At 47.7% G+C, this 20117-nt stretch overlaps 1 protein-coding gene across 1 annotated transcript in view; it reads right to left on the reverse strand.

Moving 5' to 3' along the window:
- Positions 1–20117, reverse strand: part of LOC119652434 (FERM domain-containing protein 8) — a 386591-nt gene that overhangs the window by 263052 nt on the left and 103422 nt on the right. The gene's annotated exons all lie outside the window — the stretch shown is intronic.

Here is a 20117-nt window from a genome sequence, read left to right on the forward strand (position 1 = left end):
AAATGAACCCTGGGAGAACCAACAGGTCTGTGAACTCGAAAAATACAGAGATAAACCGCAACAGGTGCGCAAGTTTTACCAACAACTCAGCAGGATGAAGCCTTGCACATCTCGATGCTCATCCTGCCGAGACAAAGAGGCAAATCTGATTTCCGACAGAACGGTCATATTGAAGCGATGAGTTGAGTACTTTGAAGAACTACTGAACAACCAGAATATCTGCGAGTTGGAGGTCCCGCGAACTGAAGACGACGGACAAATGCGGCCACCACCAAGCACAGAAGAAACAATCCGTGCAATTCATCACTAGTCGCTACGATTACAGCCGAATTGGTTAAATGTAGAGGCGACTAATTACCCAAACGGTTCACCAGCTGGTGCTCAAGGTGTGGAACAGCAAATCAATGCTTGACCACTGGCAACGGCGCATTATCTGACCTATACATAAAAAGGGGATATCGCACAGTGCAGCAATTATAGAGGTATCACGTTGCTGAGTACCATCTATAAGATAGTCTGCCTTATCTTGCCAGGCGGGATAGCCCCATACGTACAGAACATCATTGGCCCATATCAAAGAGGCCTCACTCCAGGCAAATCAGATTTTCTCTCCGCGGCAATCGATGGAAAAACTGTTGGAATTTGGACATCAGTTGCATCATCTATTCATCGAGTTTATAGGAGCCTATCATAGCATAGCCAGGGTAAAACTATACACGGTCATGAGAGAATTCGGTATCTCGACGAAATTGATAAGACTGACTAGGCTAACCCTGACCAATGTGCGAAGTCAGATAAAAGCAACGTACAAACTGCTATCATCCAGATCGAGCAGGCGCTGTTAGATCTTTGGCTGCACATTAATGAAGGCAAGACAAAATATACGGTGGCAACGACAGCCCCAAAAACCAACCAACCAACAACATCGAAGTACACTGGTCAAACGGGAAGAATAAAGATGGGGGACTACAACTTTGAGACCGTTGAGAATTTCTCCTATATATAGTCGAAAATCACAACCGATAACAGCTACGTTGATAAGATCCGTGCACGGTTATTGGCAGCCAACAGAGCCTATTTCAGCTGACAAAAACTGCTTCGCTTGAAACGTCTCACCATAGTGTCAAAGATTGTGCAAGACAATGATCTTGCCAGTCCTCTTGACAGTCCTCGTGTATTCCTCGAAAACTTTGGTTCCTAGCAAGGAAAATTGCGAACTCTTGGCCGCGTTCGAGAGGAGAATATTCCGAATGATGATGGACGATTCCGTAGCCTACATAACGACGAAATCTATGAGCGATACCATGACCGTCAGGTTGTGGATAAAATCCGGCTCAATAGGTTACTGTGGGTAGATCACTTAGTGAGGATGATCGAACCCGGAAAATCTGTAAGGGTAATATCTTTGGTAGAAGAAGAAGATGAGGCAGACCCTGCCTGAGATGAAGCCATGGCGTAGGCCAGAATTCCATACAACTGTTAGGGATATCGAATTAGTGGACCTCGGCGCAAAACCGGGATGTCTAGGATTCTTATTGAGGCTAGCCTAGACCGGATACCGGTTATTGCGTGTGACGGGTTTCTCCCACACCGTACCGTCAGAGACTCGATCTCCTAGAGTTTGATTTCTCTAAGAATAGCCGCACTTGGCGTGACAGCAGTTCCTATGCCCTCATCTATGAAACATATCATCTCATCCGGGAGAGCATTCGTCTCTTTTCCACTTAACACCTTCCCTGGTTTACATAGATCCGATCATTCGAACTGGCATCAAGCCAGTTCCGTTCACGTCTTTGGCTTCCATTTCTTGCGCCTGTTCCATAAATGGTGTAGGAGTAGTTACTAGCAGGAGGGATTCACCCTGTAGTGCCTTCCCGAGTACGAACCTCCAGACGGGGTATCCACTATCGTTCGCGCCCAGCTTCATTGTGAGAGAACGCACCGAAGATGCTGCAATTTACTGTGTATTACTCTTCGCTCTAAATGTGGAGATGATGCTCTACAGTTTCCTGATATGACCGAATTTCAATCTGTCTAGGAAAAAGTGGAGCACCATATGATGACTCTTTTGGTCCAGTTCGAATACGGAGCTGAAACCCACCACGTTTGTAGATTTATCCTTCCTGGGATTTATGAACTTTACCCTCAAGTGTCCGAAGTCCATGCCAGTTCTGTTCACCCAATATACGGATGATGACCCCTGCCTTCCTTCGAGTGTCCTGCGCAGCTCAGTGTTCACAATAGTGAACTTAAGTCGACTGCCAAAACTCAAAGCCGGGATTACCTGCTGGAGCCACTTTAATGCAGCTTCATCAATGCACTGTAAATGGAGAATTTCATTGCGAAAACCTTGATTGTTAAATCTTGACTTCGGTCCAAGCTCCAGCTTTTTTTCCACAGGTATTTCCAGAGGACGGCAAATTGTTTCACTAACATTTTGCTTGCGCATACATCCTTTTCCTTCCCGCTTTAGTGTTCGTATTCCAAGGAAGAAGGACCAGCTTCATTGAGATCTCCCTCGCTGATTTGTTCACCTCCCGGCACAACGATCCTAATCCCTGCGAGACGCGTAGATATAAGCCCTGACGCGGAGCACAATAAAGTGTCGCCCACCACAGATGTGTTTGTGGCGCGGCAGGATTCGCGGCATTCGAAATTTATTTCGAATGTTGCGAGTGCGAACGAATAGATGGCGCGGATCTATCCACTTTGCGGAGCACGACACGGGAGTGGAGGACCGGCGAGAAAAGTGTGCCATGAGTTAGGGGCAGAAAAGAAACAAATGAAGCGAGACGTCTTTTCTGCCTCTAACGTTTGAGAAGCAACAATACAAGTCAGTTTTTCTTGTGAATATTTAAACTATACAGCAAATGAATAAAAGCGCCTTATAAATGTTTATTATAATATATGTATTTATTATTGGATAAATACTTAATTGGTGACCCCGATATTAAAAAAGTGACAAATGGTCCGCCATCGCCGCCATTGGTGAAGTTTTATTAACGACAAAAGTCGTCCGAGCAACACGGCAGAAATAGAACTTCCAAAGACCGAGAAATCTATCAAAAACATCAGTAGACCGTACGACAAGCGATTTTCACGCGTTCGCATCTACAGTTGAGTGTCGAGTGCCGTTGTAAACATCACGAAAACGTGTCGCATCTCCACATCCCGAGTCGAAGCAGAGGCAAGAAAAAACGCGAGAAAACTTTCTCTACGCAGTGTACTGCGTGACCCACGACGGACCCTCACCAGAAGTAGATTTTCACGCGACTTCCCGTACGCGCGCCCTCCTGCACAACACCTTTCACGCACCGGACCAGTCATCATTGCCACGACCTTCCGACAATCTTTGCAGGAAATACTATCCGCGCTTCAAAAGTGTTCCCAATGTGTGTGGTCGGATTAATGACGTAAAAATAATAAATCCGGAAAATCAGAATTGTGCAGAGTCCAGCCAGCGAGCAGGTTCAGAGCAATTTGGCGCTGCAGCGTTCGGAAAGGATAAGTTGAACAACCGCCCGGTCTCCTCGCAGTCAGTGGCCGCGTCATTGCCGTCGTCATTTTGGTGAGCGTTTCTGCTGCACATTTTCCTTGAGAATTTAGGAGTAGTCGCCACAACGATCAACAGCAGCAAACGGACGTCCCCAGCACCGCCAACGCCGCAGCTACAGCCGACAAATTCGACCAGCGCCGCCGTCGAGGAGGACCCCAGCTCGGCTTGAAAGTTATACTTAAGTGAAATTATTGTTCAATATATTAAAAGTTAAAAAGTGGTAATACAAAATTGAAACCGCTGCAAGAGACGGCGTGGAGGTGTTTAGCATCGCGAGTTCTCCATTTCATTGGTGGTGTTTTTGGTCTGCGCTGGAGAGCGTCCGCTTCGGTCGTCGTTTTTTCTCGTTTCGTGCGTGCATTTGTGGGTGCGGCCTGCCGTGTCGGTGTAAAGTTCACCGCGTTTCAGTATAAACTCACCGCGTTTGCATCTCAATCTCGTACTTCTCGGTAAGAAAAATGTCGTTTGACAATAAAGACGCGGCAGGCCCATCGGACCCGCAAGTGACCGCCCTCGCCGTACGCGTTCCTCCGTTTTGGCGGCGGAACCCCGAGCTGTGGTTCGTGCATTTGGAAGCACAGTTCCAAATGTCCGGCATCACATCGGAGTTCGCACTCGCAACATTCGAAATAAATTTCGAATGCCGCGAATCCTGCCGCGCCACATCACTCCGCCCCCAGATGAAACCTAGAGGTTTCGGCGACTGATCCCCGAACTTCGTTCGCCGTTAATCCACAAAGCGGACACGACGTTGCTTCGGGGCGCACACGGGTTTCAGCCTGGACAAAGAGACCGCCTTTTTGTGACCACCGATCTCGAGCTGGAAGAAATGTTCTCCCCGCTCGAGAACGCGGTACGGGCCCTCATATGGAAGCTGCAGCGGCTTCCGGACGGCATCCGTCCTGATCAGCACGTGCGTGCATGTGTCCAGTTCCTTGGGCGAACAAGCAGGTATGGACGAGTGTCGAGAGGGTGGTGGCGCTTTGATGCGTCGGAGATTGTCCCTCAGCAGACGCACCAACCCCGACTCCGTGAGACCCGATCTCTTGTCGAAGACCGGATCGCTTGGGAGTCTTGGGTTCTCCCCGTAAACCAGCTCCGCGGGGCTGGCAGCAAATTCCTCTCGGCGGGTTGTACGAAGGCCGAGTAGGACGAGAGGCAAGACTTACGTCCAGGACGGGTCGTCGCGTGCCATAATGGCGGCTTTCAGCGTCCGGTGCCAACGTTCCAGCATCCCATTGGATTGTGGGTGGTATGCCGTAGTCCGCTGGCGTTTAAAACCCAGGAGTTTGCCTAACTCGGAGAAAAGGGTGGACTCAAATTGCATTCCCTGGTCAGTGATGACCACTGCAGGGACGCCAAAGCGAGGTATCCACTCTCGACAGAGGGCTTCAGCACATGATTGCGCCGTAATGTCTTTCAGAGGTATTGCCTCAGGCCACCGCGTGAACCTGTCGATGATTGTGAGGCAATACTTATAACCGTGCGAGTCTCGCAAAGGCCCTATTATGTCGAGGTGTATGGTGTGGAAACGCTTGGTAGTGCGGGGGAATGAGCCCACTTCTTTCCTTACATGCCTGGAGACTTTACACTTTTGGCATGCGATGCACTCTCTGGCCCAGGAATTGATATCCTTGTTCATGGAGGGCCAGAAGTATTTTCCGGTGACTAACCGGTTTGTTGTCCTGATGCCGGGATGCGCCAAGTCGTGAACTGCGTGGAACACTTCCTTGCGAAATGTGGCCGGAATGTATGGCCGAGGTCCCTTTTCCGAGTCTTCGCAGCAGAGCGAGAGGTTTGAGCCGAAGATGGGCAACTCCCGAAATTTGTATTTGGGGTTGGACTTGAGGCTCTGAAGTGCTGCGTCATCCACTTGCGCCTTGGCAATAGCCGAGAAATCGAGTGAGGCGGGGATGTTAACTTCGGAGACACGAGACAAAGCGTCAGCAACAATGTTGTCCTTCCCGGACACGTGCTGGATGTCTGACGTGAACTGGCTTATGAAGCTCAGGTGTCGAAGCTGACGAGGGGACGCTTTGTCGGGCTTCTGTTTCAAAGCGAACGTGAGAGGCTTATGGTCCGTGAACACTGTGAACGGCCTGCCTTCTAGGGAGAAACGGAAGTATTTGATGGACAGGTATGCGGCGAGCAGTTCGCGATCGTAGGTGCTGTAGTTCCGTTGAGCGGGATTCATGTTCATCTTAAGGTTCTTGCGCGCATTGCCGCTTACAGAAGAGTCTGGTGCGTCCAGGGTAGGTCTCACCGGGGTTACCAATTTATCCCCACCTTCCGCTACGCTTTTTTCAGGTACTTGGCGAAGCTGTCCGAGAACACTTGCCGGATGCAGTGGTACGCAAAGTCCGTGCTAAGTCGTTTACTCTGGAATATGATGTATAATGGAGATCTTCATGCAATCACTTTCAAAAAAGGCTATGATTTTAGCTTTGCAGATGGCCTGGTCATAGCTATCATCATATTGCATCCGGAGTTAAATAAATTATTAACTCGGAAAAAGGCAACCGTGAGTTACGCATCATAGTGTAACAATGCCTGAAATTAGGAGCTGAAATTTATCTAATTTTTATTATCAATTCTTCTGGAGAGTTTGGTTGGTATTCATTGAATGGATTTTCCAGGGTAGTTCATACCTATTACCTGGCAAATTTATGACGATATTTCAAAAGGCAGATACTTTTTTATGTTGTTCTTCTTCATATTATTCTCGGTTGCTTTTAGTTCCCACTTTGTCCAATGAAGAGAAATGACCTTCCGCAAGATTACTTAAATGGATTTAAGTCGTTTGATCTTAGGTTAGTTTTCGTTCAATGCCTTCAGGGTTATCTGCATTTCTTCTTCTCGGGTAGTCGTAACATATTTTATAAAGAATCTGAACTCATTCCTGTCTTAAACAACAATATGCAGATTGGGTATTTTATGTCGATCCCTTCTCCGTCAGCATATTATCGCATCCACAAAAGTGTTCAAACCTTTTTGACTCTTCCCTCAATCGTAATACCTTTCAGAATTAAATTGCCTTCATTTGGTTTACTCTGCATTATTCGTTCATTCCGACAATATGTAGTGAGCGCCTGCTGAAATCCTACAGCACCCCAGGATTCAATGGGAGCGCATCTAAATCACTCATCATACATTCCTTCCCAGAAATCGCAAAAACTACGCATATCTACCCGGTTCCACCCCCAAACAATGAACATGTTTTAAGTGAATGGGAGTGCTTTTGAAACATTAACATGCTAATATAAGCAACATATTATCCCTCCAATAAAGAGACTCACCAGAGCTTTTACGTAATTCATTCCACATAAAATGCTGCAGTTAAGTAGAAACTACTTTTTATTTCGACCCTCTTTTATTATCCTTTATATTAGTGACGCTACTTCTTTTCGTTTCGCCTGTAACAAAGGCTCACAACCCGTCACACATTGCCCACAGCACGGAACCTTACAGAACCTTAAGACCCCCCGAGAATTCGCAGGAATTAAGGATGAGAATTTATATGTTACAAGGACACGATAAAGACTATTAAGGACTTAAGGTTGTATTCGGGTATTTTGTTGAGAAGTGGCTGACTCCATGTTTTCAAACGAGTGTGGTTCAAAATTAGTGCACGTGTTTGTTGTATAATAGCAAATTACAGTTCGCATATGAGATTATCCACGAGAGAAAGTTGCTCGTACCAAGGACTGAACGAGGAGCTGTACCAGCCTGGGGAACACGAGGCGAATTTACAGGAGCAGCGAAATTATGATTTATAATTAAAATTTATATGAGCTGTAGAACAAGCGAACAAGTTCAGTTCCCAAAAGAAATTTTAGCATAAATTTTCATCGCTATATTTTCGGCAAAGGAACGGCATTAATTGTTAATTTGGATGTAATTTATGTCGGTGGGACGCTTTATTAGGAGGCGGAGGACGAAAGTTGTCAAGAGTTCACGCCACTCGCAAATTGACAATGTTTTATTCATATATTTGGTTCCAGCCGAAATTCAGTCAGCTTTAAGAAAACTCAGGCTCCAGTGAAAACTGAGAGGTCCTTTGGTTCAAAGCCCCCGCAGGATGAATGCCCGAATGTTGTTTGTTTTTCGGGAAATACTACACCAACACAAACACTTCCGATTCGTGTGACCCATTTATTGCAATGTTTTTGAAGTCATCTCCATCATCGTCCCACGCTTGGAAAGCCAAGCTCAGGATACTCACAAAATTTTCAACTATTCCAGATACTCATCTCGTTAATTCGTCTTTTGATCTCTCGCTCCAATTCTGTCATTGTTTGTTTGCTGGGAACTGTATATGATTTTGTTTGCTAACTTCAAAAACAACATACACGCTCTCGTCATTACGGCCATTATCATTAAACATTTTGAAAACTTGACTACGAAATTGTCGAAATTCCTCGTGCAACTCGAAACAAACTATTCACATGAGCGCGTGTTCGTATATAAGGATGTGTGTTGCCTAACTTTACTGCAATAAGGCAGTCCTCCAGTGGCATTCACAAAAACAAAACAATGCGTTCGTCCTTCTGTAAACCCGATAGCATTCTGAGGGCCCACCGATGTAGGACGGACAGGACTCATGGCAGCAGGATACTCCGCCATGCAGTGAATTAAGTTTGAGTTGCTGCTGCCACAGCCAGTGTGCTGTCAGCAACAGAAGCGGTAAACAAGACTTGAGAACAGTCAGGATACAGCATTTATATATAAATTTCCATTAATTACAACTACCGAAACTCGTTGGAGAAACAGAAATTCCAATTTCCATTAGAAACTTTCCATCGACCGGCCAAGGACGCATTCGTCTGCATGATGATCCCGGCAATTGCCTTAAACTCCGGGTTAGTTCATTTTCATGTTTGGAAGCAGAAAAGGTTGTCGGCATGTCTGTTCCGTTGTATCGTGTATGTCCGGACCCCACATGTGTGCTCCTAGTTGAGCAGTTTGTGATTTAATTGAGGGAATGGGAGGAATTCAGCATGTTCCTCAGATATGTAACTAAGATTCGGAGTCACTCTTTCCCTGATAGAATGGTCAATTGGAGGAATATAAATGACGCTAGTTACGCATTCCATTAGCTTCTATTTCAGGAATTTATGATGGTTAGTGGCGAGCAAGATGTGGGCGGGGTTGATATTATACAATAATGATTTAAATGATGGAACGGTTTTCCATGAATTATTATCAAAGATGAATAAGATGTTTCTTGACTCAACAGAACATTGATTGATTTAGCCGTTTGGTAACCATCTTTGAGGGAAGGAAATGAGTGAATAGGCATAAAAATTTTCCAAAACTCCAAATAGGGTAGATTTGGGATTTGCCCCTCAAAACTAATGCCAACTCATAATTTAATTCAGAAAGCTCTCTAGGCGAATATCTATCTGAGTTCGCCGGAAAAATATCCTCCCACAAAAAAATCAGAAGATCAATGGTTTCGACTGGCTACTAGAAAGTAAGCCTTCACTCAAATGAATAGTTTTTTTTTTGGGTAGGGTAGGTTAATGCTTTACTCACAGAGTGTTGAATTCCCGGTTCGGTACGTCGTCGGACTACCAACTAAACACATCCCCATCGTCAGAGAGCTACCCTGGAACCGTTTGTCACATTACTTCGGGCTAGTCCCCGAACTCGCCCGCCTCGCGGAGCCTTCAATTCAGGGAATTCCTTTCAAGTCCTCACACGACTTCCTCGTGGTGACCGAAAGTCCTGGGGGTTTAACGTGAGTACCTGCCGTGAAGACTTAATTCCACGGTCCTCTTCGGACACGGATTGATTTTGGGACCACAATCAGAGCCCCGCCATGCAAGCACAGCGGTCCTGGTTTATACTGAGTGCAGGCTCAGCATTCATACCAGTGGATGCGAGGCCTATTTAACATCTCTGCGGCAAATAAGGGGTACGGCACCCGAGTTGTACAGCGCAACTCCACGCTTGAGCTCCGAGGAGCTCTGCCCGCGATGTAGGCATAACCACAACCACCATAAAACTCCCACTAGGGGGCCAACCGCAAATAACCGGGCCGAGACCACATCCTCCAGGATTTCTCCTGGAGCATATGCTCTCAGAGGGCCATCCCGGTTCCCATGGTACCAGATAACCTCCGGTGAGGCTTCATGGCAGAGCCACTTCAGATGAGTTCCTTGCAGACTCGGGTCTGATCGCCCTCCTCGTGGTGACCGCTGGAAACCGTCCTCGGGCGGGTCAAGAGTATATAGGGCCGGGCTGGGAGTAGGCTCATCCAACTGACGTGGATCTGCTTGTCTGCCGGTCATATGTTAGGGGCAAGTAGATCTGGCAGGGGGATGAACAGAAGCAATAGCCCGGAGATCGTCCTCCCTGCACCAGAGAAGGTGCTAATAGGACCCCAAGCCAAGGTGGCCAATGGGGAGCTTGGTCTTTAGTATGCGAACTTTGAATACCTTGGGCACCTTCAGTTTCAAATAAGACCCTTACCCTGGTGGCCGGGCATGGAATCCACTGCCGTCAAGCTGGGTGTAGCGAGTACCAGACATAGTACTTCTAACCCGAAACCCTTAGCGTCCGGGGATCCCTCCAAAATGAAAACTGACAAGAATGTCGTTCGCCGGAAACCGGCTAGGAAACGAAGGTCAACTGGTGTCCTGCTCAAAAGCCAGTACCAGAAGGCCATGCATATACTCAGCAAGATTGCTAAGAATAAGGAGGCCGGTACTATCGACGAGCGGGATGAAAAATACCTCGCTAAATATCAGGCGATTGTTGACGAATACAATAGCAAACGCCTAGCTGACGAGCAGAAGGCGAAGCCCATCGCTCTGAAACGCAATCGATCTCAAGACGAGGTCGAGCAAGATAAGAAGCGAAGCAGAGTGGACAAGAGCACAGACGCTAAGCAATATCCGAAGGAAATTGCTCAGCAACCGTCAGCCGACGGGCCATGAACTGCGAAGCCCTTCAGCGACGTGGCCAGGAGCCACTTACGTGTGGCGCTGGCGAAAGGTAACTCTGCTAGCGGCAAATTAGCGCCAGAGGTGTGGACCAGTGTTGAGGCCAGGCTGTTGAACATAGTCTACGAGCATCTCCTGGACATCGAAGGCAAACACGCGGGACTCATCCCCCAGTTTGATTCCTCTCAGATGGTCCGTGGGTTCCACGTAATAGCTTGCATGGACCAGTTCTCTAAGGACTTTCTCGGTTCGTGTGTCGTTAAGATCAACGACGCCTGGGAAGGCGTAAAGCTCATGGTCATCCCTTACGACGAGATTCCCAGGAGACCCGTCGCTCGCATCTGGTTGCCGAAGATCCACATGGATAAGGACAAGCTCGCCCAATTCAACCCCAGGATTCCGATGGACGACTGGATTGGATTGTTGTCAAGGAGGAGGAACCTCAGACAAACAGCCACCCTTTACTACTCCGTATAAACGAGGAGTGCCAGGAGGCAGAAAAAGGCCAACTATAAAGTGTGACCAATGTGCGAGGCCAGATAAAAGCAGCAGGATCACTCTCAAGACCATTCGACATCAACAACGGTCTACGACAAGGGGATGCGCTATCATGCGTCCTCTTTAACCTGGCCCTCGAGAAGGTGATCCGTGATGCTGAGGTGAATGCAAGAGGTACGATCCTCTTCAAGTCCACCCAACTACTGGCCTATGCTGACGATATCGACATCATGGGAAGAACCACCCGAGACGTCCAAACTGCCTTCATCCAGATCGAGCAGGCGGCGCGAGATCTTGGGCTGCACATCAATGAAGGCAAGACGCACCGAAGACGAATCAACCAACAACATCAAACCGCACTGGTCAAACACAAGCACGAACAAGAATAAGGATAGGGGAATACAACTTTGAGACCGTTGACAATTTCTCCTATCTAGGGTCGAAAATCACAACCGATAACAACTACGATGATGAAATCCGCGCACGGTTGTTGTCAGCCAACAGAGCCTACTTCAGCTTACAAAGACTGTTCCGCTCGAAACGTCTCACCATAGGGTCAAAGCTCTTACTGTACAAGACTATGATCTTGCCAGTCCTCATGTATTCCTCGGAAACTTGGGTTCTTAGCAAGAAAAATTGCGAACTCTTGGCCGCGTTCGAGAGAAGAATACTCCGAAGAATTTTTGGCCCCCTACATGAGGATGGACGATTCCGTAGCCTACACAATGACGAAATCTATGAGCGATACCATGACCGTCCGGTTGTGGATAAAATCCGGCTCAATAGGTTACGGTGGGCGGGTCACTTAATCCGTATGGATGAAGATGATCCCACCCGGAAAGTCTATAAGGGCAATATCTATGGTAGGAAAAGAAGACGAGGCAGACCCTGCCTAAGATGGAGCGATGGCGTGGGCCAGGACGCCAGACAGCTTTTAGGGATATCGAATTGGTGGACCTCGGCGCAAAACCGGGATGTCTGGAGTTCCTTATTAAGGCAGGCCTAGACCGGATACCGGTTGTTGCGCAGTTGATGATGATGATGATGATAAAGTGTGGTTCGGAGTCAGGAATGCAAAGGTAAACGTGTTCCGCTCTGCAAAACCGGACGACGACCTAGACCCAATCGACGCCGCCAACGAGCTGTTGGAGAAGATGACGATCGACGGTCCGACGAGGACTGACGAGCCCCCCACGCAAGCAGATCATGCTGAGGGTAACGCAGATAAATCTGCAGCACTCGAAGTGCGCCTCGGCTAATATGCTTGTCTTCCTCTTAGAGGAAGACATCGACATCGCACTAATACAGGATCCTTGGGTCGGAGGCAACCGAACCATCAAAGGGCTCCAAAGCAAATGTTTTAATTTATCCCACATCACAGGAAACGCTGATCAGACTAGACCTAGAGCATGTATTCTCCCGAGAAAGAGTCTGCACGCTTTTCTGTGTCCGGACTTGAGTTCCAGCGTCCTAGTCGTGATAACGCTGGAGCTGGCGGGGGCAGAGAACGTGTATATTTCCTCGGCTTACATGGCTCACGACCGATCAGCTCCGCCAGAAGAACTACAACATCTGTCGAACACCATAGTAACAACGCATACGAACACCATAGTAACAACGCAAGGCATACGCTTTGGGGCAACTCGGAAATCAACGAGAGAGATGAGTCATTCTTTGATTTTATTATTACTTCAAACCTATCGGTGTGTAATAGGGGCAGTACACCAACCTTCCATTTCCCCTGCTCAGAGAACTGTGACGGTTGGGAGGAGGTCCTCGATATCACCATAATAACCGACAATGGGATTTTTAGGGTGGAGGACTGGAAAGTGTCTGACTAGAGATCCTTCTCTGATCACAGGAGGATCGACTGGAGAAAGTTTGGTCAAGTAATGAAGAACAAACTCTCCGTTGCGGAAATTGGTAAGATTGGCACTACAGACGAACTGGAGTCAAAGTTCGGGGCTCTGGAAAAGGCACTCGATGCCGCCTTTAAAGTCTCGTGCCCTACTAAGTACAGCGAAAAGACACTGCCACCGTGGTGGAATGAAGATCTCTCCAGCCTCAGGAAGCTGACCAGAGAAATCTTCAACATCTGCTACAGGCAAAAATACTGGCAGTCATACAAGGACTGCCTGAAGAAGTACAAGTCGACCATTAGGACCGCCAAGAGGTGGCCTTGGTTGGACTATTGTCAGAACATCGAAACCACCAATGAATCCGCGAGGCTCAGTAAGATTCCGTCCAAGGAACATAAGAGTCGATCCTTTCTTAAAAAAGTCGGGAAGCTCCTGGACCACCCCAGCTGTGAGAGACTATCAAATCGGTAATTACCGAGGATAAGATCAGCTGGGCTATAAACAGCTTCTACGCATATAAATCCCCAAGCCCAGATGGCATGATGCCAATTATGCTACAGAAGTACCAGGAAAGAGTTGTACCGTGGCTTGTTGAGATTCACCGGAGCTGCATCTCTTTAGGATACGTACCACAGTCCTGAAGGCGCGCACGAGTGGTTTTGATACCGAAAACGGGCAGGCGTGGTCATGAGTCCGCGAGGGACTTTCAATCAATCAGCCTAACCCCTTTCGTGCTGAAGACCCTAGAGCACGTCCTAGACATTCACTTAAGGACGATTATGGAGAGAACGACTTTCTCTAAGCCCCAGCGTGCCTGGACCTCAAAGGAAAATCCACTGGAACCACCCTCCACGAGGTAGTACAAGCAGTATACCCTAGCTGTCTTCTTGGATATAGAGGGAGCTTCTAAGAATGTCAGTACCATCGACATCAAGCAAACCTTGACCCGTATTGGATTAGAGGAGTATCTCAAGTATTGGATGATATCCATGCTAAGTACCAGGATAATCCAGTCGAATCTGGGAGACAACCACTTAACCAGAGCTGTGAACAGAGGCACGCCCCAAGGTGGCGCTATCTCACCGGTGCTTTGATTAATAGTAATGGACGAAATTTTACGTACATTCGGTAGCCGCGAGGTGAAGGTGGTGACGTATACCGACGACTTGGTAATATTACTACCAGGGATGTTTCTGTCCATTATGAGCGACTTCATGGAAGGAGCATTGCGAAAGGTGTGCCGGTGGGCCGCAAGATGCGGACTCAGCATAAACCCTACCAAAATGCGATTATTGCTATTCACCACCAAGACAAGGATACCTGAATTCCATCTACACGGCTGAATGAACAAAGATTGGTTATTTCCTTTAATACAAAGTATCTGGGTGTAATGCTGGATCTAAAGCTAAATTGGAGATTGAACATCAAACTGAGGGTTAAAAAGGCATGTATAGCCTTCTATACCTGCAAGAGAACCTTTGCAAAAAAACTTTCCACAAGAAAATCTGCCTCCAGTTTCATTTTACCAAGAGAGCTGCCACTCGTCTAGGGTGCGTTGCCGTTCTTCACGATCAACAACCTCCCTTGGCTCATCTCCTTTGCACTTGTATATGCCTTGACGCACTTTAGCAAGAAGGACAACGGGAATCACTCCGCGATCACCATCACAGCCGGTTCAGAGACAGCGCGGTACGCAGACGACACCTCCATAGCTCCCCGTCTCTGTACTTGCGCGAGACGCTTACGATATACCTCCTTGCCAAGAGCATCAGACCATACCAGACGTTACCTGCTATACGTAGGACCCCCAATGTTTGCCATTAGCCTACTTAGCGCCGAAACTCCAACCGCAGCCTTGTTCGCTACTACTTTGATTTGCTCAAAAGAGCTCATCTTTGAGTCAAGAGTCAACACGAGGTACTTTACCGCTGGTTTTGACTCGACTATCGACGATATGGGACGCAGGGTTGGAATTCTTTCTTTAGTCAGGGTGACTACTTCCGTTTCTTTCCAGTGCAAGGTCGAAACCATGAGTAGTCATCCATCCGCTTACCCGTCGCGACAATATGCCGAGTCTGCTTTGCGCCTGTTCGACAGTATGTCCAGCAACAAGCACGGCGACATCACTTCCATAGCCGACCAGGCGCCGTTGTTCTGGCATGTCGAGTTTAAGTAGACTATCATAGGTAGCGTTCCAGAGGTCCGACCCCCCGACGTGACCTTCATCCTCTCTTGACCCTCTAGTGTTTCATAAAGCAGGGAGCGGTTCCTCGGATTGTCCCTCAATATCTGTAAGAGGTAGTTCGGCACGTGGAAAGTATTGTCTAGTGTACCTAGAATGTCTTTCCATCTTACGGAATTAAAGGCGTTTCTGACGTCAGGCGTCACAAGGAGCACCACTCGTCGAGTCCGACGCTATGTGCCTCGCTCGTCCAACGGCATCCACGACTGGCATAACACCATCAACTGTGGATCTCCCTGGTCTAAAATCAAACTGCCGGGGAGATAAATCCCCGACAGCACGTATCGCTTCAGCAAGCCTACTTCTGATGAGCTTTTCGAGCATTTTTCCAGCAGTGTCAAGCATACATAGTGGGCAGTATGAAGAAGGCAATTCGGCAGGCAGGCAGTCGCCTTTCCCTTTGTGGATCAGTGCAAGCCACCTTCCAGCGAGTTGGGAAAGTGTTCTCTTTCAGGCAAGCATTGAATGCGCCGAGCAGCAGGTCTGCCCGGTGTTGGAATACCAGTTTGTATACCTCTGCTAGAATACCATCGTGAGCGAACAGTCCTCTGCACTCTCCGCGCCGACGTCCTCATTCCATACGGTGTGCGCAGGGAATGGTACCCGCACAATTTGGTCCACCTACTCGGCCTTAAGGGAACCGATTTGTCGGGTTCCCAGTTTGTAACCGAATCCCCACGGGTTCCCATTCACCTCGTCGACCAGATTCTGTCACCAGCGAGCTTTGCTCTTGTTTATTCCGCTGCGGAATCTCCTTTTGGCTGATTGGTACTCCGTCATTATGGAACATGCCTCCTCCCGGTCGCTTAGACATTGTGTTAAGCGGCGGAGCCTGTGACACTCCATCCGGAGCGTTGCGATTTCCGATTGTCCACCACTGTCCACGTATTACTCGGCAACTTTCACCAAAGCGAGTTTTTGGCCTAGGGAGTTCGCAAAGGTGATACCAATCCCGGCATTGGTTACCTCCAGACATCCGCGTTTGATGGCCTCTTCTACCCCGCTCTTTTCTGTGAGGCAGTCATGGTCTCAGATTTCCAGGAAACACGTGGGTTTCAGGCTGGAAACAAAAGCTTTTTCTCCCTGAAGGTTCTTGATTGCTTCACAGAACGTAACTTTATTTATTGTCTTCAAGCCTAGTTCGACTAGGACTCCACCACACTTCGTTTTACGAATAGAAGACACTTCTGCTCCGTTATCTTCGGGTTTGATCTTATAACGGATTTCACTGAGGACTTCCACCAAAGTCTTGCCTTCCGTCGGCTTAATATGCAGAGCTGGCGGTCTCGTCTTCCTTCGTCTCCCCACCTTTTCTTCTGGTGCCGCATCTTTCGTGTCCGCCTTACTTTTCAGCAGAGGTTTTTTTGTTCGCGCGACGTGTTGTTGTCTCTTATCCACCTCCGCTTTCTTCTTTTGAGCCCTGCAGAGTACCTCAGTGAAGTCTCCTTCAGATATCCCTCCCTCCTGTCGTTTTTATCCAGTTCACTTTGCAACGTTTTTATCCAGTTAACTTTGCAACGGGCTGTCGGCGACCCGTTTAGCGCTCGCAGTGTTCTCATCGGGAGGCGCGGTTATTTCTGCTTCCCCGCGGATCTTCTCTTACTGTCCATGTCCGCCTATAATACGAAATTCTGTCCAGGAGCTCCTCCAGTCCCATCAGCCCTTTTTTCACACCTTTGCTAACGTTTTTCTGGAGGAACATCGCAGATCGCAGGCGCTTCACAACTGACGCGTATTTCTTAATAAGCCTCTCCTCATCAGCTTGCACCAGAGTAATCGGCAGCCCTCCCACTCGGTTTATATTCGAAACCATTTGGTTAGTTTCGGCAGTTTCCACTGTGCCTCTTTCCGCAAATTTAGCACGCCTGGTAAGGTCAGCATTCCTGTCTCCGTTGCAGGTGCCGCATCACTCTATTAGTGCTTCTCTCCGTCTACGCGTCCCGATGTTTCGTCGGGTATTTCGGCCCTTGTTGCGTCTTCCGCTGGGCGCTGGGGCAAGAGGCGCATTTTCGGACGGAAACAGGAAGCCTGGGGGAACCAACAGGACTGTGAACTCGAAAAGTACAGGGAGCAACCGCGCCAGGCGCGGAAGTCTTATAAACAAGTCAGTAGGATGAAGCCTTACACACCTCAATGCTCATTCTGCCGAGACAAAGAGGGAAATCGGATTTCCGACAGAATGGGCATATTGGAGTGATAGGTTGAGTATTTTGATGAATTACTCAACAACCAGAGTATCAGCGAGTTGGAGGTCCCGCCAAATGAAGACGACGGACAAATACTGCCAGCACCAAGTATAGAAGAAACAGTCCAGTTCATCGGCTTCAAAATCATAAGTCACCAGAAGCCGATGGCCCAACATCATTGCCCATCCCAAAAAGGCTTCACTCCAGGCAAATCAGCAACAGATCAGGTTTTCTTTCTGCGGCAAACGATGAAAAAACTGTTGGAATGTGGACATCAGTTGCACCATCTTTTCATCGACTTTAAAGCCGCCTATGATAGCATAGCCACAGAAAAACTGTACGCGGCCATGTGGGAATTCGGTATCCCAACGAAATTGATAAGACTGACTAGGCTGACCCTGACCAATGTGCGAGGCCAGATAAAAGCAAAAGGATCACTTTCAAGACCATTCGACATCAACAACGGTCTACGACAAGGGGATGCCCTATCATGCGTCCTCTTTAACCTGGCCCTGGAGAAAGTGATCCGTGATGCTGATACTGCCTTCCTCCAGATCGAGCAGCCGGCGCGAAATCTTGGGCTGCACATCAATGAAGGCAAGACAAAATATATGGTAGTAACATCAGCACCAAACCAACAACATCAAACCGCACTAGTCAAACGGGAAGAATAAAGGTAGAAGACTACAACTTTGAGACCGTTGATAATTTAGGGCCGAAAATCACAACTGCGGACGGGCGTTGACAGCCAAAAGAGCCTATTTCAGCTTACAAAAACTGTTCCGCTCGAAACGTCTCACCATAGGGTCAAAGCTCTTACTGTACAAGACAATGATCTTGCCAGTCCTCATGTATTCCTCGAAGACTTGGGTTCTTAGCAAGTCTCTTGGCCACGTTCGATAGAAGAATTCTCCGAAAAATTTTTGCCCCACACATGAAGATGGACAATTCCGCAGCCTACATAACGACGAATTCTATGAGCGATACCATGACCGTCAGGGTGTGGATAAAATCTGGCTCAACAGGTTGCGGTGGGTGAGTCACTTAATCCGTATGGATGAGGATGATCCCACCCCAAAATTGTATAAGGGCAATATCTATAGTAGAAAAAGAAGACGAGGCAGATCCTATCTAAGATGGAACGATGGCGTAGGCCAGGATGCCAGGCAGCTTTTAGGGATATCGAATTGGTGGACTTCGGGGCAAATTATTTCAGAAAGAGGCGAATGAGATTCCGCTCCCATCACGAAGCCGCGTTCACTGCAGGTCCTGGAAAAGAAGCGACGGCAAATGAGCTTTACATCCACCGGAAGAACATTACCATTGGTAAGACCATAAAAATACTTGGCCCCAGTCGCAAAAAAAAGCAGAACAACTGACGTTCAAGGCGTGGGACGGTGAATTAGCAGGCTAACGTAGTGGCCAAGTGGGGCTCTGATTTTGTCTGGCAGTCTTTCGGCGGGGACAGTCAGTATCCCGCTGGCGATTGTCAAGGGTGCAATCGTGGACCTCAGATGGCGAAGGCACAAGTCGCGAGAGATCTTGTGCCAGACGCGTGCAAATGCATTCACGATTACGGCACGAGGCACTGGCCCATAGGGGACCATGCGCACACCCTATAATCCACATTGTCGAAACTACGGAGGAGAGGGAGAAACCGTCAGACAATTCTTCTGCCAATGCCCAACTCTAGAGGTAGAGTCAGGCTACGGACATTAAGTAAACCATTCCTTGAGGACTTCAGAGAGATTTCTAGCTGCAGGGTGGAATAGCCGCTTTTCTTCGTAAATGCTCCGGGAGGAGCACATCGCTACGCTAATTGAGCTCCTCGGAGCGGCCATTGATACCTGCCCTTATATACGTTACAGCGTCCGACACTAAGGTACAGTTTTCGACTTTCAGGAAACACTTTACGGGTGCTCTAGGAGGAAGATCTCTTCTGTTCCCCAACCCATTAGAAGCAGAGAGTACAACTACTTTCCTGTAATCGTATGTAGAAATCACTCGAAAGCAGTGTTAATTATATTACCTAAATGAAAATATGTGAGGAAAACATTTACAAGAAATTAAAGTGAAATAAAAAAGCAATTTCCCTCCCATTCTATGTGTAATTTTCGTCTATTATGCTGTCAGCTTATCGGAAAATGTCGAATCTACTATGTGCTGTAACATATATCCTCCATTTTAATATACTCGATCCTCGTTATCCGGCATTCGTTGATAATTTAACCATAACATTTTCATTAGTTCCCCTGTGTGCTGTTACTATGTCATCCAAAGGCAATAATAATTGTAATCATGAGGAACCAAAAGACTAAACTTGAATTGAAATTTGAACAATTCCAATGTGAGCAGCGCGACAACAACACCAATGGCAAGGACAATGACGGCAAATATCGGAAAAACAGCAGGAATGGATGTCGATAAAACAAAATGAAACGAACGGCCTTCACGATTGAAATTGATTACGGCTCAATGATGCATAAATACCAGAAAAAAAAGAAGGACGAAACAGGAAACGTTCCATTCGGTTGGCTTGACATCGGCACAAACCAGTACACGAGAATGTAGGATATGTACGCCCAATGTGCTGTATGCGAAGGAAATTTGAAGACGTGTCTGGAAATAAATTACGCAGGGGGGAGGGCCTCTCTCCCAGTTGTTGGTAATCGAGTCAAGGACTCAACGGCAATCGAATCGAATCGAGCCAAATCGTTTCAATGGTGAGGGGGATTCAAGGAAAATCTCCTTAGTGAACGCTTTCAGAATATACATCACATCTTGGTGTTGATTGCCGTCGTTGTCCTTTCTCCTTGGAATCTTGTCGTT

This window comes from Hermetia illucens, chromosome 3, assembly GCF_905115235.1.
Source record: "Hermetia illucens chromosome 3, iHerIll2.2.curated.20191125, whole genome shotgun sequence".
Taxonomy (NCBI): domain Eukaryota; kingdom Metazoa; phylum Arthropoda; class Insecta; order Diptera; family Stratiomyidae; genus Hermetia; species Hermetia illucens.